The sequence below is a fragment of the Lathyrus oleraceus genome, chromosome 7 (assembly GCF_024323335.1).
Source record: "Lathyrus oleraceus cultivar Zhongwan6 chromosome 7, CAAS_Psat_ZW6_1.0, whole genome shotgun sequence".
NCBI lineage: Eukaryota > Viridiplantae > Streptophyta > Magnoliopsida > Fabales > Fabaceae > Lathyrus > Lathyrus oleraceus.
The window spans coordinates 18,578,002-18,600,154 of NC_066585.1; positions in this window are offsets into that span (position 1 = coordinate 18,578,002).

Below are 22,153 nucleotides of genomic sequence, written 5' to 3' on the forward strand. Positions count from 1 at the left end.
TAAATGTACATATATACAATGAATGCAATAAAATACAACAAGCAGAAAGCAACCAAAACCCTAATCCTAGAGAGCGCTAGGAGAGACTCGCTCAGGGAAGATGGACCAGCATAGGTCAACTTCTCTCTCTCCCCAGCAGAGTCGCCAGCTGTCGCATCACGCGAAAAACCGGCGGGAAAAGAAGAACAACAGAGCCGCCACCGTGCGTTATTTATCCCAAAAGAGGGAAAGGAAACGCTCAGAGTAAACCTGGAAAGAACATGGTCTCGCGACCAAAGAGAATGGGTTCGGGAGTCGGTTATGCGAAGGGAAGGTATTAGCACCCCTACGCATCCGTAGTACTCTACGGGATCCACGCACAAAAGGAAGGAATATTGGTTGCTAAACACTGCTCAAACACACACACACATTGGCTGAAAGAGACAAAAGAAACTGACTGAAACTGAACTCGGCAGGATGTCGCATCCTGGGCCTACTTAGTCTATCAGGCATAGACATCAGAGTCGAAGTAGTTCGGACTGGGAAACGACACATGCTCGCTAGGATATCGCATCCTATGCATACGTATCTTCTCGGACGAGAGAAGAATCAGAGCATTCGTAGCTCGGCTGACACGCACACAAACAAACAAACAAACACAGGCAAACGTGGAGCCTGAATGCCAATCACTGGACTTATATCAGCATCCGAACCAAAACGCACACAAGAAGGCAAACATGGAGCCCGAATGCCAATCACTGGACTTACATTGACATCCGAACCAAAACACACACAAAGAGGCAAACGTGGAGCCTGAATGCCAATCACTGGACTTACATCAGCATCCGAACCAAACACACGCACACTGGAATCCAAATGCCACTCGACGGACTTACATCAGCTTCCAAGCACACAACAACACAACAAGTCAGTAGGGAGTCGGGGACTCGAGCCTATAACTGTCAAGCACACACACAAAAGAAAAGAAAAGGCGCCCGGAGAGATCAGCTCAATCTCCTGCCTACATACTTCATCTGGTATGAAGATCAGGGCGATGTAGTTCCCCTACGCAGGGATAAAGGACTAGCCTAACCAGATAACAGAGGGAGACACAACTAGGGAGACTACGACTCGAGCCTAGATGTTATCATGCAAAATCATCCCTAAGTTAAGGTTTCTAGCTAACTGGCACAGGGAGCCAGCCTATCCTAGTCATGACTTGCACAGGGAGCAAGCCACACACACACTTAACTTGCATAGGAAGCAAGCCAAGCAAAACCTAACTCGCACAGGAAGCAAGTCAAACAATCCTAACTTGCACAGGAAGCAAGTCAAACAATCCTAACTTGCACAGGAAGCAAGTCAAACAATCCTACAAGCACAGATAGCACACACTATACACAAGCAAGTGGCTCAAACAAGGGTTAGGTTTTAGTCGAGGGGTCATATCAACCTCAACAAACAAACCTTTGGAATGGGGTGAGTGTTGCTCTTAACCTTGCCATTGAGGGGCTAAGGTGAAGCAGATGAAAGGTGAGTGAAGATAAGACTTCACAGCTCTTATCCCTGGCCTGGGAGAGCTTAAGACAAGAATGTGTGGGTTCAGAAAGTGGGAACCCTTCTACACATTTAAAACTGACTCAACTGTACAATTGCACAAGATCTTGGGTTTTTATCTGTAATGCATCAACACAGTGGTGTGAGCAAAACAGAAGACACATTGAATAGCAGGGGATAGGTTGCATATCCCTTGGGTTCTGCCAATTGCCTCTTCACTTAGGAGGTCTTTGACTCTATGCAAGGACAAAATTAAACATCCACAAACATTGCCTCTTAAGGAGGACTTCAGACAGTTGCCTGGCCAAGTAACAGGCCAGGTCTTCCAGACTACATGAAGTAAAAGAGACATACCTCAATTCAAATTGCTTATACAAGCAAAGCAAAGCAAAAAAGTTCACAAGGAACTAAGCAACTAAAAGCACCTGAAACAGTCAAGCAGATGTTAGTATGTAAGTTCAAACAAAGCAAAAAGAAACAGACACCAACAGTTAATTAGAGGCACATGGATGTGCAAGGCACAAGGCTTAGGGCATGTGAGCCAAGCCACCTACAAAACAAACAAGTTAGGCAATGATATTTGAGCCAGCTCAATCAAAAAGAAGTGGTCTCATTGGTCAATTGTTGGTCAACCTGAAAACATGAGCTCAAAGGTGAGTAACAGGACCACTAGGGCAAGCCTAGGGTCAAAAATGGATGAGAAAGTCAAAACAGCAAAGGGCAAGTATCCAAAATCATGTTCAAACAATCAAGAAACAAAACCAATTGGGTTCACATTCATATCAATCATCATCATCATTTCATGAACCATTTAGGTCAAAGTATGGCATTTAGAAGCTCATAGAAGTCAACAGCAAGACTTAACTCAAAAGCAATCTTAAACATTTCCAAAAATCACCAAATAAATCATGATCAACCACAACCCATAGCATGGTAAGCATGTCAAATTTCATCTCATTTGGACAAGTAGAAGGCAGTCAATGAAAATCAGAAAGGCAAGGCAATTTTGAACATGCTCAAAGAAGTCAACCAAACATGCATCAACTTAGAAAAATCATAAGTCAAGAATGGTGTATGATAAATGAATGGGATCAAAGCCATGGCAAAGATGCGGATGTCTAGTTATCTCATGTAAAATTTCATGTCCATCTAATAAAGTATGAGAATTTCACAAATGAAATGGGAACATGTGTCACACAAAGTCAACATTTGACCAACCAGGGGAGAAAATCTCAAACAATTAGGAAATGCCACAAATAATTCCAAGAAAATTCACATGTAAACTAGACATACAAGAGTAGGTTCATGCAAAATTTGGGGTCATTTGGATGTAAGGAAGCATGGTAATGAAAATCATGAAGTTGGACATCAATGGTGTGACACAAATTGTCACACCCTAATTCAAAAAATCATAACTCTCAAACCACAAATGATAAATTCACAAACTTTACACCAAAATCACCATGAGTGTGTCTAGTTTAAGCACAGAAAATTTGGGAGCCATTGGATACATTCTCATCATTTCACAATTGATTTGGCAAAGTGTACAAAATTTGGTCACATGTCACAAACCCTAGCACCATTTAAAAACCAACCATCCAAAAATTCTGGAAAAATAATGATAAAAAACTAGGGATCATGGGGAAGGCAATGCAAAAAATCCCATTCAAATTGGATTAAAATTGAACAAGTTATGAGTTTTGGAAGTTTGAGTGATTAAATGAAATAAAAATTGAAAATTAAATGGATTAATGGAATAAATAAAGAAACAATGGGGGGGTCAACGCCCCGGTCAACGCGCCAACATGGCCAATAGCAGGACGGCATGGCAATTCACTTGGACCAATGGCAGCGCTCCTTTTTAATATATTTTTTATAGAAGGCGTTTAAATAATGAATTGGCATTGTGCCCCAGTGGTCAAACACTTGGTATTTGAAGCAAAGGTCTGGGGTTCGAATCCCCTTCGCCCCAGGCCTTTTGGCATTTATTTAGAAACAAGGCAAGGCACATACAAACGCTACAGTAACATATTGCAGAAAATGTATTACAGTAACATATTGCAGAAAAATATATTGCAGAAAAACACTTACAGTAGCAGCGTTTCAACAATTACAAACCCAAGTCGAATTTTTTTTTTTCCAAATTCAAAAACAGATATATCAAAACGTTCATCTCTTAATGCTCATCAATATTCCAAAATCAATTTACCCTAACACGAACTAACGAGGATGAACCGAGCCAAAACAAGTTCACACATCAAACTTCAATCCAACATAACTTTCAAAATAAACGACCATTTTCAATCATTCAAAGTGCAGTGTGATCAGGGAAAGGTGATCTACAAAGTGTGTGTCATGGTTTTGCAAATGAAGAAGTTCGAAATTTTACCAAGTTGGATGAACAGTCGTGGTTCGGTTGTTATTTGGTAGCTTTGGCCTGGAACAGATGCACCTTAAGCTTTGAAATGATGGATGCTTGAAGTACTTTGCTCACTGATGCTTGAAATGGAAGGACACGCATGATGCCATGGCTGATGTCTCTTGTAGCAGCAGTGGAAAAGGAGTTTACAGATGGAGGGAAGTGGTTGGAATGAGTTCAAAATGTTGTTTTGATATTGTGAACCAACAAAGCTTGCTCATGGTCTTTTGAGTTTTTTTTTTTTATGACAGAGTTTGGAAAAATGCCCAAAAATGAAGTTTGAGAGCACAAGGTTTTTTCAGTTGGTTATGTTGGCTGCTACTTGTGTTTACAATGGCAGAAAATCATCTTTGATATGCTGTTTGATGTTGCTTTAGGCAAGGCCAAGTTTGGTCCTTTGAGAGTTTTTTGGATAGCTTTTGCAAAAGTGTGAAAAATGTGATCTTTTGAGAGAATGAGTGAGCCAATCCTTCTTGCTGTCAAATGTGGCTGCAGCTGGTTTTTTGTGACAGAAAATGAGGTAAAAATCTTCTGTTTTTGATGTACAAGGCATGGTCCATGGATTTGTGGGATGTGGTTTGGTGAAACTTGTACTTTCTTTCCAAAAATCAAGCAAACTAGCATGGGCTGTATGTACTTCATGGGAATGGGCTTCCAACAAGTTTTAAATAACATTTCTGAACATATTCCAATGGCCAAATGGTTAAAAGATGATTAAATCAAAAAGTCAACTCTTGGTCAAACTTGAATTTAAATGAGACAAGTCAAAAAATGCCATTTTGATTGGTGAAGTTTTGGCTTATGAAATTTATATTTTTGGAAAGAGGGGAACAAATGTGACTTGTAGGAAAAAACCCCACCCAAATTGGCCAAACGGTTTGAGAGATATGGCCTTTTGAAGTTCAAGAATTTCTGAAGTCGATTCGATCATAACTTGCCAGCCACACATGGGAATTAAGAGTTCTTGGACTTTTTGGAAATGGGAGAACAAGATCTTCAACTTTCATGTTGGGCAAAAATTCATTTGAAGCTTGTATCATGATGTAAGTTTGAGGATCAAGACTTTCCATTTTTGGTAAGTTTCAGTTACAGGTCCAGTTTCCATTTTTGGAAACTTTTGATCTGGCTTCAAATTCTTCCATGATGGTGTTTGACATGATATATGAAGGCTATTTGGCCATGAATGAGCTCTCACAAACCAATTTCCATCATCAAATCACTGATTAAATGGACAGTTGACCAACAGTTGACTTTTAGGGTTTCTGGCTGACTGTGCATTGACTGATGAACTCCAAACCCTAATTCCTTGAGAACTTGACTTCAAATGATGTCCCAAGTTGTATGAACTCTTGATTATTGATCATGGTGCCCAAATTCCACAAGAATGGCCACCATCCACTGCTTTGACTGACTGTTGACTTTCTAGGGTTTTTTGACTGTCTGTGTATGAACTGATGACCTCTGAGCCTTCAACCCTTGACATGAACACTTCAAATAGACCTCCAAGTCATGTGAACTTGTTGGACAAACCCCTAGGGCCTTGACTCCTTGAGAATTGTGCTTGCTTTGCTTGTCTGACTGATCTCCTGATCAGTTTGACATAATTCCTTGATTGGCTTGCACTTGAGGCAAAAGAGGCAATGCAATGCTATGCAATGGACCATGATATGCTATGACCTAATATGAAAATGTATGTACAATGACAGGTGCAAATTTGAGGTGCTACAGCTACACCAGCAAAATCCATAACAGTTGGCAATGCAAGGCAAGAAATGGAATTTGAGTCGTAACCATTACCCTGTTGCAGAATCAAAAACCAAGAAAACCTGCAGAAACAGAGCAAGTTGTCTAAGCGTACCAACACAGACATATAATCCAAAAAAAAAGCAGTTCAGTTCAAAGCAATGAGTTCCAAAACAATAAGCAGTTCAGGAAGTTAAGGGATCCAAACCAATTTGGTTCAATGAGAATATCCAAACTTCAGTGAAAAAATCAAAGAGTGAAGCGTGCTATTCATTTTTCTAAATCCCACGTGACTTAATTCAAAACTCACCTTCTCATTCACTTAAATCCAGCTGGCAAAAATCAGGATCTAACAACCCAGATCCAATTCTCCAATTTGCCCCTTGGATCAAGCCTATATAAGAGGCAATCATTGCCAATCATTGGGTTCGGAAGATTTTTCCCTGATTCCCAAAAAGCTTCTGCACTCAATCCTCACCTTCAGTACACGCTCATCCTCCATTGTTGTGGGAGCTTCATCATTCGAAGCTCTACACGGCAGAGCTAAACCACCGCTTCAACCTCCACTTCCACCTCGATTCTTCAACGACATTCACTGTGTCAATCTTCAACCATACTCACAGAATCTTCGACTACCGTAACAAATTCACGACACCTTCACCATCAACAATCAACATCTCACCAGAATCACTCCAAGAAAGAAACTGAAGAAGAAGAAACAACCGCAAGAATCCATAGGGAAGAAGCAGGAATATAGCGTAAAAGATTCATACGGAAGAGGAAGGATAATCACCTGTGAACATCATTAACGACTTCGGAATACCGGTATCGGTTCGATCTGAACCGGTGACGAACGCCTCCTTGTGGCTGAACGTAAACGGAAGTCCGACACGGAGAAATCACTCATTATACGCCTCGATTGCTCGCGTGCGCCTCTGGATCCAACACCGGCGTCTACTTCACTCGGTCATCGTCGGCGCTTCACCGTCAATAAAACCACGTCCATCTTCTTCAGCTCATCCTCGTCGGAATTCACATCGGAGGTATTTATCTTTTCCCTTTAGTTCGGCATAAATTCGCCACCGTATTGTGGAGTCGTTCTTAGAGATCGTGAACCCTAAGCTAGTTGTTTGAGTTGACGCGAATCCTCCGTGTGATTTCGCCTGTGAGAGTTTGGTTTCTTGGAAGGACATCCTCGATTCAGACGGATTATGGAGAGTTAAGGGAAACTATTCCCGTGCGTAGGTTCGGTTTGGAATTTCGCTGTATTGACATGGTTTTGGGGGTGATAGGAGCTCCGCCGTCACCGGCGATGAGCTCCGGCGTGGCGGAGTTGTTTAAACACGCGTTGTTTCCATTTTTCCTTAGAGACATTTTGTTCACAGGAAGGCGAAGAAGGGATATACATCCCGTTGATGCAGCCTTGGGTTTGGTTGGGCCTTAGGCCCGAGCCTTCGGTATTTCCATGCTCCTTTCGCTATCCATACCCCCTCAGTGTGGGCTTAGCCTTTAGGCCCAGTTTGCTGAATTTCTGAATAATCCATGGCTTGGTTTTTACAATAGTTAATTAGGTTAACTAGTAATTAGGATTAATTGTGATATTATTAGAAATAAATTTCAGAATCTTATCATTTTTATTTGTCAAATTAGAATTAGAATTTGTTGATTTAGCATGATGTTTAGAATAGTCTAATAGTTTTTTTTGAAATAAGTAGGTGTGGTTAGTAGGTTACTTGTTTAGTTGCTGTTAATAATTAGAAAAAGTTAATTAGGATATTAGCCTAGAATTTTAGAAACAATTAGAAATATTATTAGAATTAGGTAATCTCTTGGATTTTTTAGAATATTAAATCTAACTTAGATTTTAATTGATTCTAATTAGGATCTCATAATAGAATTTTAGTTTAATATTACTCCCTAACTGTGAAATGACTATTCTACCCCTAGGCTTAGAAATAATTCGGTCTTGCATGCTCCCTTAATTTTAGGACATGTTATCACTTGAGTAAATGAATTTCATGTGGAGTATCAGCTTCTGTTCTGGATTTTTTCCCTCTTTTGACCCTAGGCTTTGACCTAGTGGTTTGGACTCACTGTTTGGATTATGGATTTCAGGTTCAAGGGCACACTGCCATGATTGGAGTGCCTCATTCATTTAAGCCTAATTATTGGTTGATGTTGGCTAACATTGTGTTGTTTTGTAGGCTTTGAGAACAAATTCACTTGTGCTTGTGCCTTGCTCATTGTCTGATGATGCTTTGTCTGTCTGTTTAATATTGACTGTTGGTTGTTTGTCTATACAGTTTAACTGATTGTTTTAGATTTTTTTCACAGGTACCTAAGTGGCTTTGAGTTCATTTTGAACTTTGCTTTGCTAGCTTGTGGTTGCTTACCACTGAGGTATAATCTTCTGACTTCATGTAGTCTGGAAGACCTGGCCTGTTAATTGGCCAGGCAACTGTCTGAAGTCCTCCTTAAGAGGCGATGTTTGTGGTTGTTTACATTTTGTGCCAGGCAGGGAAAGTCCTTATTTAAGGCAATTGGTGGAAGCCAAGGGATATGCAATCTATCCCCCACTATTCTGTTGAGTCGTCCCTCTGCTCGCACGGCTGTGTGTTGATGCATTGGGACACAAACCCAAGATCTTGTGCTGTTGCACAATCGAGTCAGAGTCTTGAGCGTAGAAGGGTCCCTCCATTCTGGACCCACGCTCCTTTGTCTGAAGCTCTCCCTGGTCAGGGATAAGAGCTGTGAAGTCTCATCTTCACTCACCTTTCATCAGCTTCACCTTAGCCCCTCAATGGCAAGGTTAAGAGCTAACCTTACCCCGATACAGAGGCTTGTTTGTTGAGGTTGATATGACCCCTCGACTAAAGCCTAGCCCTGATGTTTGAGCCCCTTGTTGGTGTGTTTATTTCATGCTGTATATGTTTGTGTGGTGTGATTGTATCCCCTAGGTTTGCTAGACTCCGCGTAGTCTCGTTTGCATGTCAATTAAGGTAGCACGGTTCCTTCGTATAGGACTTCCTTTCTTGCTTGAGCTTTCCTAAAACACAAACAAACATTATCCCCTCTTAAGGATCCGTTAACTCCTTCTACTACAGGTGAGTAAGTCTCCGAAGGTCGAGCATCCGGTAGATTGCGTAGTGACGTTATCCACTTAAAAAACACAAACCAACAGGAATAGTTTAGCCGAACTACGGCAACTCTGATTCTCATGTCCAGATGAGATACGTAGGCACGAGATGCGATGTCTTGTCGAGTTTAACTAACAACTAACACCAATTCTTTTCTCTCGCCCTCGTTGCGATTGAGACCTTCCCTTTCTCTTGCCCTAGTTGCAATCGAGACCTTTCTTCTGCCTGTGTCTTCGTTTTATGTTGTTGTGTGCTTGGAAGCTGATGTAAGTCCATCGAGTGGCATTCGGGTTCCAGTGTGCGTGTGTTTGGTTCGGATGCTGATCTAAGCCCAGTGATTGGCATTCAGGCTCCACGTTTGCCTCCAGTGTGTGTTCTGGTTCGGATGCTGATGTAAGCCCAGTGATTGGCATTCAGGCTCCACGTTTGCCTCCTTGTGTGTGTTTTGGTTCGGATGCTGATGTAAGCCCAGTGATTGGCATTCAGGCTCCACGTTTGCCTTTGCCTGTGTTTTCTTGTGTGCGTGTTAGCCGAGCTACGAATGCTCTGATTCTCCTTCGTCCAAAGGAGATACGTATGCATAGGATGCGACATCCTAGCGAGCATGTGTCGTTTCCCCAGTCCAAACTACTCTGACTCTGATGTCTATGCTTGATAGACTAAGTAGGCCCAGGATACGATATCCTGCCGAGTCAGTCTCTTGTTCTCTTGTGTCTCTTTCAGCCTATGTAGATGATTGTGAGCAGCGTTTTTAGCAACCATTTCCTTCCTTTTGTGCGTGGATCCCGTCGAGTACGACGGATGCGTAGGGGTGCTAATACCTTCCCTTCGCATAACCGACTCCCGATCCCATTCTCTTTGGTCGCGAGACCATGTCTTTTCCAGGTTTACTCTGAGCGTTTCCTTTCCCTCTTTTGGGATAAATAACGCACGGTGGCGGCTCTGTTGTTCTTGTTTTCCCGCCGGTTTTTCGCGTAATGCGACAGCTGGCGACTCTGCTGGGGATGATAGAGAAGTTGACCTGTGCTGGTCCTTCTTCCCTAAGCGAGTCTCTCCTAGCGCTCTCTAGGTTAGGGCTTTGGTTGCTTTTTGCTGTTATTTATTGCATTCATTTCATATACTGTTTGCATTCAATGTGTGCATTAATGTTTGCATTCATTCATTTCATCTGCTGTGTTGGCTGTGTGTTCTCTGATTGGGGGTGGGTGATACTCGAGGTAAAAGGCCCAATACCCAGGCTATGAGTGCAATCTAGGAAACCTAGGAATAGAGTGATTCATGGGAAGCGGGTGGTGTACGCCACTTAGCGGAACATTGATATCACGAGCAGTTCAGACTCTGATGGGGTATTATCGGTGCATACATCTGGTGTGCACAGGATGATATTCTTGAAAGGGTTGTTTATCCTGCGTTTCTCTCGACCTTACCCTGGCCTAGATGACACCCGTGAGTGGGGAGGGAATGATCATTTTAACAGGTACAGATGGTGACTGTTGGTGACTCAGAGTTCTGTTGGTGACTCAGGGTTCTGTTGGTGACTCAGGGTTCTGTTGGTGACTCAGTTTCTCAGATTGGGTTCAGACGACAGTTAACCAGTTGACTTTGGGGTTTCAGATGATTGTGATCAGAATTCGAGCCGAAGCTTCGATCCTGTGTTCAGAGATGCACAGCTTGCCAGTCGTGTCTGCATCATGTGCATCATAGCATGTTTATTTTTCAAAAAAAATGTAATGAAAAAAAAATGGAAAAAAGAAAGAGAAAAAAAAAGCTAATCCCTGCATGCATATCATTTCTCAGGTACATTCCAAAGCTTGATTCATTGATAGAGATGGCAACAGTTCCCGAGCCGAAGCGGAAGACTTGTTCCTACATTTTCCACCGTGAGCCTTTGACGTCTCTGATTGAGTTGAGCAGCCTTATGACCAATGATCATCTGAAGAGGTTCATTGACCAGTACGGGGATCTGTTGACTCTGTTGAAGATGATAGTCGACCCAGTGCCGTTGCAGACTCTTCTTCAGTTTTATGACCCGGAGCTTAGATGTTTCACTTTCCAGGACTATCAGTTGGCGCCTACTCTCGAGGAGTACTCCATTCTGTTGGGTGTCCCTATTCAGCATCAGATTCCTTTCTTGGACGTCCCGAAGGAAGTTGACTTCAGGGTTACTGCTAGAGCTCTTCATCTGAGTATCCGAGAGATCAGTGATAGTTGGAAGACTAGTGGAGATGTTGTGGGCTTACCTTTGAAGTTTCTGCTGAGAGTTGCTAGAGGAGAAGCAGAGAAAGGGAATTGGGAAGCTTTCCGTGCCCAGCTTGCTGTCATGATCTATGGGATCATTCTGTTTCCGAGTATGCCAAACTTTGTTGACTATGCTGCAGTCTGCATTTTCATTGGAGGGAATCCAGTCCCTACTCTGTTAGCTGACACTTACTATGCTATCCACAGTAGGCATGGTAAGGGTGGGGCCATCAGGTGTTGTCTCCCACTGTTGCTCAGATGGTTCATGTCTCTCCTGCCAGTCAGTGGGCCGTTTGTTGATGCTCAGAGCACTTATAGGTGGACTCAGAGGGTGATGTCTCTCACTTCATATGATATCAGATGGCAGTCATACCGGATGGATGTGCGGGATGTTATTATGAGTTGTGGAGAATTCCGGAACGTGCCACTTGTGGGGACCAAGGGTTGCATCAATTACAACCCGGTTCTTTCTCTTCGCCAGTTGGGGTTCATTATGAGTAGAAGGCCACTTGAAGCTGAGATAGCTGAGAGTGTGTATTTTGAGAAGCGTACTGACCCTGTTAGATTGGAGCAGATCGGGAAAGCTTGGAGGTCTATTGGTGTCAGAGATGGATCCGTTTTAGGGAAGAAGTTTGCCATTGCTATGCCTGATTACACTGATTGGGTGAAGAAGAGAGTGGAAACTTTGCTGTTGCCCTATGATAGGATGAATCCGTTGCAAGTGCAACCACCCTTGATTCTTGCTGATACTGTGCCAGCTGAGCAGTATAAGCAAGCCTTGATGGAGAATCGTCGCTTGAAGGAGAAAGAGCAAGACGCCCAGATGGAGTTGTATCAGGCCAAAGCTGATAGGCTGAATTTGACTCATCAGCTCAGAGATGCCCAGAGTGCAGGTGTTGGTGGGGTGAGGAGCGAGAAGAGATCTTATTCAGAGATGGAGAATTTGCTAGATGCAGAGCACAGAGAGTGTTTGAGGTTGCAGAGATCCGAAGCCAGTTATCTGAAGAAGATCAGAGACTTGGAGAAGCAACTCAGAGACAAAGATATCCAGTTGAAGAAAGAAGTCGACCAGAGACTTGCATCAGAGACCCAGCTTGGGGCAGAGGTTATTGAGCTTAGAAGACAGTTGAAGGAGAAGATCACTCCCTTGCCAGAATGTTCAGAGTGTGAACTGTTGATAGACCAGTGTCACTACTTGAAGACGCTCATTCCTGGAAGTAACTTGTCTTAGCTTGCATTTCCTGATGTTTATGTTGAGAATCACCCCAGGCTTGTTGGGTGGGATTCTTTGTTGTACCTTGTTGGATATTTGGATCTTTGTTGTATGATCCAGTTGCTCATTTATAGATGAGATTTTTGGTTTCTCTTTACTCAGTACCCTGTTGTATGATGATTATGTATCTCCCTGTTGCTTTGTGTTGTTGCAGGTTGTCATTTCTTGAGATGAATCAGGCTCCCTGAATGCCTGAGAGATGAACATTTCATGTGCATCATATGCATTAGCATCATAATCATAACATTTGCATAACAGGTGTTCTTGTGCCGACTTCTCACTCTGGTTCCTGTGTCAGGCAGGATAGCTGATCAGCGACCTCACCGGTATTCTACACGACTAAATCAGCGAAGAAGTATGGATCAGGTTCAGACTGAACTAGCTGAGATGAGGACGAACATGGCCCAATTTCTGACAATGATGCAAGGGGTCGCTCAGGGTCAGGAGGAGCTCCGCGCTTTGGTTCAGAGACAGGAAACGGTTATTCAGGCGTCTAACCGTGGTTCACCCGTTGCTCCACCCGGTTATGAAAATGTTAATGTTGCTGCTGCTCCCGGTCATGGTTATGCTACGGGAGAAGAACTCCAAGGTATAAGAATCAATGGTCAGCCTCTTGCTGCAGAGGCCAATGCTAGAGCTATCAAGGCTCCGGTGCGTCATCCAGCTCCTCTTGTCGACAGACAAGAGGACATGTTCACAATGATGAGTGAGGACGATGGTGATGTTGCCAGAATGGAGGATAGGGATCGTAAAGTCGATGCCCTGGCTGAAAAAATTAGGGCGATGGAATGCCAGAACTCTCTTGGGTTCGATGTCACGAACATGGGGTTGGTAGAAGGTCTGAGGATTCCCCACAAATTCAAAGCACCCACCTTTGACAAGTACAACGGTACTTCTTGCCCTCGCACTCACGTGCAGGCCTACTATCGGAAGATCTCGGCATATATAGATGACGAGAAAATGTGGATGTACTTCTTTCAAGATAGCCTATCTGGGGCATCTTTGGATTGGTACATGGAACTCAAGCGAGATTCTATCCGATGTTGGAGGGATTTGGGAGAAGCCTTTCTCAGACAATATAAACACAACATGGACATGGCACCGAGCCGGACTCAGCTGCAGAGTCTGTGCCAGAAAAATAATGAAAGCTTCAAGGAATACGCCCAGAGGTGGCGTGAGCTTGCTGCCAGAGTGCAACCCCCTATGCTGGAAAGGGAGTTGACGGATATGTTCATTGGCACACTTCAGGGAGTGTTCATGGATCGAATGGGGAGTTGCCCATTCGGGAGCTTTTCTGATGTTGTTATCTGCGGTGAAAGAACCGAGAGTTTGATCAAGGCCGGGAAGATCAATGATGTGGGTTCCTCTTCATCAAAGAAACCTTTCTTTGGGGCACCTCGCCGTAGAGAAGGTGAAACTAATGTTGTTCAGCACCGCCGAGGTCAGAACAGAAATCAACATCAGTATAGACAAGTTGCTGCAGTGACCATTCCTGCACCGCAACAAAGGCAACCTCCGCAACAACCAAGACAACAACAACAACAACTGCGTCCTTATCAGCCAAGGCAGAGGCTGCAACCTGATAGAAGGTTTGACCCGTTGCCCATGACTTATGCTGAGCTATTGCCTGAGTTGCTCAGATTGGGTTTCGTGGAATTAAGGACCATGGCTCCACCAACTGTTTTGCCACCTGGGTACGATGCAAATGTCCGGTGCGATTTCCACTCTGGAGCACCAGGACATAATATTGAGAAATGTCGGGCTTTTCAGCATAAAGTCCAAGATCTGATCGATTCTAAGGCGATCAATTTCTCCCCTGTGCCGAATGTTGTGAATAACCCTATGCCTGCGCATGGTGCTCCTAGGGTAAACTGTATTGAAGGGGTTGAATCCGAAGATCTGGTGATCCGTGTGGATGAGATTCAGACGTCTCTGTTGGTTGTCAAAGACCGTTTGCTAAAAGCTGGTGTTCATCCGGGTTGTGATGAAAATTGTTTGGGCTGTGCAGAGTCAGCTAATGGGTGTGATCTGTTAAGGGCTGGTATCCAGGGTTTGATGGATCAGGGCCATGTTCAGTTTGGTAGGGCCGATAACAAAGATCATGGGGCAGTGTCTACTGTCACTATCTTCTTCAAACCATCTGAAGGGCGTGCGCCTACAACGAGTGGTACTCCGGTTACCATCTCCGCACCAGCTCCTACCAACACTCCGGCAACAATCGTCGCTCCGGTTAGAAGGGCCGTGGACAATAATGCTGTGCCTTGGAGGTACGACAATGCCTACCGAAGCAATAGAAAGGCTGAGAACAGGGTCAAGCCTTCAAATCAAGCGCCCGTGACAATTTTTGCACCTGCTAGCAAAGCTCCGGTCGTTGTGAGTCCTGCCGTGGACAACGTGGGTGGACCAGGAGGCTTTACCCGTAGTGGTCGGCTGTTTGCGCCTCAACAGTTGAGGCATGCCAATGCTGAGGCATCTGCTAAGGCTAAGGGCAAACAGGCCGTTGTTGATGAAGTCCCTGCTCAAGCGAATGTGCCTGGTGGCTCGTTCGAGAAGGACGTGGAGGAGTTTATACGCATAATCAAAAAGAGTGACTACAAGATCGTAAATCAGCTCAATCAAACTCCCTCCAAAATCTCCATTCTTTCTCTGCTGTTGTGTTCTGAGGCACATAGAGACGCCTTGCTGAAAATGTTAAATATGGCGTATGTACCTCAGGAGATTTCTGTCAATCAACTTGAAGGTGTAATTGCTAATGTGAGTACCCGACACGGCGTGGGGTTCACAGATCTTGATTTGACACCTGAGGGGCGGAATCACAACAAGGCCTTGCACATCACTATGGAGTGCAAGGGGGCTGTGCTGTCACATGTCTTGGTTGACACCGGTTCTTCGTTGAATGTGCTGCCTAAGCAGATCTTGAAGAAGATACCGGTTGAAGGGGTTGTGCTGACGCCGAGTGACCTAGTTGTTCGTGCATTTGATGGATCCAAGCGTTCTGTCTTTGGTGAAATCACTTTGCCTATAAGGATAGGTCCGGAGGAGTTTGACATTGTCTTCTATGTCATGGACATCCAGCCTGCTTACAGTTGTCTTCTGGGACGTCCATGGATACATGCAGCGGGAGCAGTCTCATCGACTCTCCACCAGAAGCTCAAATACGTCTGGAACGGTCAGATTGTGACCGTGTGCGGTGAAGAGGACATCCTGGTGAGTCATTTGTCCTCGTTTAAATATGTCGAGGTGGATGGCGAGATCCACGAGACTCTATGCCAGGCGTTTGAGACAGTGGCTCTTGAGAAGGTGGCCTACGCTGAGCAGAAGAAGCCAGGTGCTTCAATCACTTCTTACAAGCAAGCTAAGGAGGTGGTTAACTCTGGTAGGGCTGAGGGCTGGGGCAAGATGGTGGACTTGCCCGTCAAAGAAGACAAATTTGGCATTGGTTATAAGCCTCTCCGAGCAGAGCAGGGGGCAGCAGGTCCGAGTACTTTTACCAGCGCTGGGCTGATGAATCATGGTGATGTCTTTGCTACTGAGGGTGAAGATGTCGACAGCGATTGTGATCTCGACTGCTGGGTCCGCCCGAGTGCACCAGGGGAGGTGATCAACAACTGGACTGCCGAGGATATAGTCCAAGTTACTCTTCATACAGAGTAATTTTCTTTTGTTTTTTTTCATTCTGCACAAAACCCTACGTTCTGCCCAAGGCGTAGTGGTTCATTGTAGGGCCACATGTTTTCATTGTTTATCATTAATAAAGGACGTTTTGCGAACAATTTTGTGATCCCTGTCTTTCTATTTGTTTTTAATTTTCAAAAAAATAAAAATGGCAATGTTTTTGTTTTTGTGACTTTCTTGAACTCTTTTTCTAAAATAAAGCATTAACATGCAGAAATGATCTTATGGCATCCACTATGAACAAATCTGTTATGGCTCAGTATGATTTCGACAATCCCATCTACCAAGCTGAAGAGGAGAGTGATGAAGACAGTGAACTCCCGAAAGAATTGGCTAGATTGTTGAAGCAGGAGGAAAGGGTCATCCAACCTCATCAGGAAGAGTTGGAGATTGTGAATCTTGGTACTGAGGATGCCAGAAGAGAGATCAAAATTGGGGCTGCTTTGAAACCTGAGGTCAAGAGCAGGTTGATTGAGATGCTGAGAGAGTATATTGAGATATTCGCCTGGTCTTATCAAGATATGCCTGGGCTGAATACTGATATTGTGGTTCATAGACTACCTCTCAAAGATGATTGTCCTTCGGTTAAGCAGAAGCTTCGTAGAACGAGTCCTGATATGGCAGTGAAAATCAAGGAAGAGGTTCAGAAGCAGTTCGATGCTGGGTTCTTGTCAGTAACAACTTACCCGCCGTGGGTTGCCAACATCGTTCCTGTGCCGAAGAAGGATGGCAAAGTCAGGATGTGTGTCGATTACCGGGATTTGAACAGGGCGAGTCCGAAAGATGATTTCCCATTACCTCACATTGATGTATTGGTGGATAATACAGCTCAATCCTCGGTATTCTCTTTCATGGATGGTTTCTCGGGCTATAATCAGATCAAGATGGCGCCTGAGGACATGGAAAAGACGACATTCATTACACCTTGGGGCACGTTCTGTTATAAGGTGATGCCATTTGGGCTGAAGAATGTCGGTGCTACCTATCAGAGAGCTATGACGACTCTCTTTCATGACATGATGCACAAAGAGATTGAAGTGTACGTGGATGATATGATTGCGAAGTCGCAGACAGAAGAGGAGCACCTGGTTAATTTGCAGAAGCTGTTTGACAGGTTGGTCAAGTTCAAACTGAGGTTGAACCCAAACAAGTGTACGTTTGGAGTGAGGTCAGGGAAGCTATTAGGCTTCATTGTCAGTGAGAAAGGGATTGAGGTTGATCCAGCGAAAGTCAAAGCTATTCAGGAGATGCCTGAACCAAAAACTGAAAAGCAGGTTCGTGGGTTTTTAGGGAGATTGAACTACATTGCAAGGTTCGTATCTCATCTAACTGCCACGTGTGAACCGATATTCAAATTACTAAGAAAGAATCAGGCAATCAAGTGGAATGATGATTGTCAGAAAGCTTTTGACAAGATTAAAGAGTATTTGCAGAAACCTCCAATCCTGATTCCTCCAGTTCCTGGGAGACCTTTGATAATGTACCTGTCAGTTACCGAGACTTCGATGGGGTGCGTATTGGGACAGCATGACGAGTCTGGTCGAAAAGAGCATGCCATATACTACCTTAGCAAAAAGTTTACCGACTGTGAAACCAAATATTCACTGCTCGAGAAAACTTGCTGTGCTTTGGCCTGGGCTGCTCGCCGACTGAGGCAGTATATGCTGAACCATACTACCTTGTTGATTTCTAAGATGGATCCAGTGAAATACATCTTTGAGAAGCCAGCTCTCACTGGACGTGTTGCCCGTTGGCAGATGATCTTAACTGAGTATGATATTCAGTACACGTCTCAAAAGGCTATCAAAGGAAGTGTTTTGTCAGACTATCTCGCCGAACAACCGATCGACGACTATCAGCCTATGATGTTTGAATTCCCTGATGAAGACATCATGTATCTTAAGATGAAAGATTGTGACGAGCCTCTTGTCGAGGAAGGACCGGATCCTGATGACAAGTGGACATTGATGTTTGATGGGGCTGTGAACGTGAATGGTAACGGTGTTGGCGCAGTGCTGATCAATCCCAAAGGTGCTCATATACCTTTTTCTGCCAGATTGACATTTGATGTCACCAACAACGAAGCTGAGTATGAGGCTTGTATCATGGGAATAGAAGAAGCCATTGATTTAAGAATCAAAACTCTTGACATATTTGGAGATTCAGCTCTAGTGATCAATCAGGTCAATGGAGATTGGAATACGAATCAGCCTCATTTGATTCCGTATAGAGATTACACCAGAAGAATACTGACGTTCTTCAAGAAGGTGAAGTTGTATCATGTCCCCCGGGATGAGAATCAGATGGCGGATGCCTTGGTTACTTTATCTTCCATGATAAAAGTCCATTGGTGGAATCATGTGCCACATGTTGCAGTGAATCGACTCGAGAGGCCTGCGTATGTGTTTGCAGCCGAGTCTGTTGTTGCGATTGATGAGAAACCGTGGTATTATGACATCAAGAACTTCCTTAAGACTCAGGAGTATCCTGAGGGTGCGCCGAGGAATGACAAGAAAACCCTGAGAAGGCTAGCTGGAAGCTTTTATTTGAATCAGGATGATGTGCTGTACAAACGGAACTTTGACATGGTCCTGCTCAGATGTGTGGATAGACACGAAGCAGACGTGTTGATGCAAGAAGTGCACGAGGGTTCATTTGGTACCCATGCTGGTGGTCATGCAATGTCAAAGAAATTGTTGAGAGCCGGTTATTATTGGATGACTATGGAATCCGATTGCTTCAAGTACGCTCGGAAATGCCATAAGTGCCAAATCTATGCTGATAAGGTGCATGTACCACCAAGCCCGTTGAATGTCATGAACTCGCCTTGGCCGTTCGCCATGTGGGGCATTGATATGATTGGGAAGATTGAGCCTACTGCTTCGAATGGACATCGCTTCATCTTGGTTGCGATTGATTACTTCACCAAATGGGTGGAAGCAGCTTTCTATGCTAATGTTACCAAACAAGTGGTTGCCCGGTTCATCAAGAAAGAAATCATCTGTCGTTATGGAGTTCCTGAGAGAATCATCACTGACAATGGTTCAAATCTCAACAACAAGATGATGAAAGAGCTTTGCAGAGATTTCAGGATCGAACATCACAATTCTTCTCCTTACAGACCGAAGATGAATGGTGCTGTAGAGGCGGAAAACAAGAATATCAAGAAGATTGTGCAAAAGATGGTCGTGACGTATAAGGATTGGCATGAGATGCTGCCTTTCGCTTTGCATGGGTACCGTACCTCAGTGCGTACGTCGACCGGGGCAACCCCGTACTCCCTTGTGTATGGTATGGAAGCAGTCCTACCAGTTGAGGTGGAGATCCCTTCTCTGAGGGTATTATTGGATGTCAAGCTGGACGAAGCCGAGTGGATTCGTACAAGGTTTAATGAGTTAAGCCTTATCGAAGAGAGACGGCTAGCAGCTGTGTGCCATGGGCAGTTATATCAGAGAAGGATGAAGCGAGCCTTTGATCAGAAAGTACGTCCTCGGACATTTCAGACTGGTGATCTAGTTTTGAAGAGGATCCTTCCTCCCGGTACAAATAACAGGGGCAAGTGGACTCCTAATTATGAAGGTCCATATGTTGTTAAAAAGGTCTTCTCCGGTGGAGCCTTGATGCTTACAACAATGGATGGTGAAGATTTTCCGTCCCCTGTTAACTCAGATGTAGTCAAAAAATACTTCGCATAAATAGACCCGCTGGACAAAAGGAATAAAAGAGTCCAGGCAAAAAGGGGCATCCCGGCGAACCAAAAAACAGAAAGAAAAGGTTCGGGCAAAAATTAGGGATATAAATGAAAAGAATTTGTACACCCGGTAAGTCGAAAACCCGCAAGGGCGACTTAGGCAAAAATGGGTATCCCGGTGGATTGAAAACCCGAAAGGGCGATCCAGCCAAAAGAGGGATTAAAGCGGAGACTACAGTCTGAGTTATCTGTACTTCATCACGCTTCGTTCGTCTACCATCCCGAAAGATGTGATCGGTCCAGTCATTCTTCTCAGAAAGCAAGGAGTTGGGAGGAAAACTGATGATCTGTGAGTTATAACAGAATTGGGAAATAGTGGATGCTGTATTCACATTGCCATTAGGATAGTTTATTTTCCTCTTGTGCGCAATTACCTCTTTCTAGGAATTGCTTCCCATTGTATTTGCCTTTTCAGGCACATTTTCAATCAATAAAAGTCGTTATTCGGATAAATAGCTCTCTTGTTTTTATTTTTACTGTTTGTTTGCAAAAACGTCCAAATTTTTGATAAACATTGCATATAATAAAACATGAAGGCTAAACAATAACTTGCAGAAGGATGAAACATTTGAAAATCATTTTGAAGGTTGAGGACACTTGAGCGTATCTTGTCCATATACCCCTGGGGCGTTGTGTTTTGCTGTTTTACAGGTCGTCTTCTGTGATCATCTCCCCAGCAGGTCCTTCTCAGAGCAAGTTTGAGAGCTGTCAGAGTTGTGTTCCCTTGCAGAGGTGCCTGTGGATAGTATCTTCTTTCCTCGGCAGATCTAAGGATTTCCTACCCCCAGCAGGCTTGTGTTGGCAGGTTCCCCAGCAGTTGGGTTTGTGATATTGTTATCCCCAGCAGGGTCGTGAGTGCTTCTCCCCAGCAGGGTTGTGGGGGTTCGTCTCCAGTATGACATATTGTGTTAGCATCCCCAACAGAATGGTTGCTCTCACCACCAGAGTTGTTTCTCCTCAGCAGAGTGGTGTGGGTTTGTTCCTCAGCAAGTTCCCCGAGTGGAGCGGCTTTCAAAGAAATATTTCTCCAGCAGAGTTCATCCTACTTGTGGATTGGACGAGTTTCCGTGGCGGATCGGTATTTGTATCCCCAGCTGAGTTTAGTCTACCTGTGGATTGTGTGGATCGTCCCCAGGGGAGTAGAAGTTATTCCCCAAAGCAGAGTTGTCCTACCTGAGGTTTGGTTAAGTCTTCCCCCAGTGAAGTGCTATATCATTCTCCAGTAAGGTGATCTTGTTACTCCAGAGAGTACTTTCCCCGAAGAGTTGCTTGGTGTTATCTGCCCCAGCGGAGTATTGAGTGCTTCCCAAGCGGAGTCCCCCAGTGGATTGAGTCCTGTGAAGGATATCCCCAGCGAAGTCTATCCTGTTCCCGGCAACAATGTTGTTTCTCCAGTATGAATGAGAAGTCGGTGCTTTCTCCGCAAGGCATTCCCCAATAAGGCTCTCCTCGTAGAGTATTCTCCAAACGGAGTCTCCCCGCGGAGTTGGAGTATCTGATCAGTTTGGCAGTTTAGCCAATGTTGCATTGCATATAGTAATCATTGCATCCTCAAAAATGCGTAGCATTTCCATTCGATGTGGAGCATTACGCCATAGAAAAATTCAAACATATGCATTCATGTGTTAACCCGATCAGACCGTATCCCCGGCAGAGGCGGATTTTTGTTCAACATGTACGGCACGTTTGCTACAGTTGCTCCTAATGGTGTTCTGGATTAATCCCCACAGAGGTTTATTTCCTCATCCGTTGGTGAAAGGAAAGCCTGCTTCTCCCCAGTGAGACCCCCCGCAAGTGTTCAGCCTTGCCCTGTCATTTGGTAGATGCCAGCATCCTGTCAGCACCCGCGTGTGTTGTTTCTTTGGTGTCGGTAAACACCATCTTTCGGTGATTTCCAGTCGTGCGTAATGTCTGGTATTCTTTGGTGTCGGTAAACACCATCTTTCGGTGCTTTCCCAGTCATGCGTAGTGTCTGGTCTTCTTTGATGTCGGTAAATATCATCTTTCGATGTTCGTAACGTCGTCCTTCCTTCCCTAGTCAGAAGCATTCCTCCTCTCCGTTGGTGTCGATAAACGTCGAGTTTTTCCCGATTATCCGTTGATGATTTGGTTGTGTTCACTCTCCCCAGAAGAGTCCTCCTCTCCGTTGGTGTCGATAAACGTCGAGTTTTTCCTATGCGTCCGTTGGCGTATAGTTGATATCTTTCCCCATAGGGTCGTCCCCAGTTGAAACTCCTCTCCGTTGGTGTCGATAAATGTCGAGTTTTTCCTAGTCGTCCGATGACGTCTAGTTGCTTATTCCCTACAGATCATTTGGTAATACCATATGATTCCCCTCAGAGTTTTCTCCTCTCCGTTGGTGTCGATAAACGTCGAGTTTT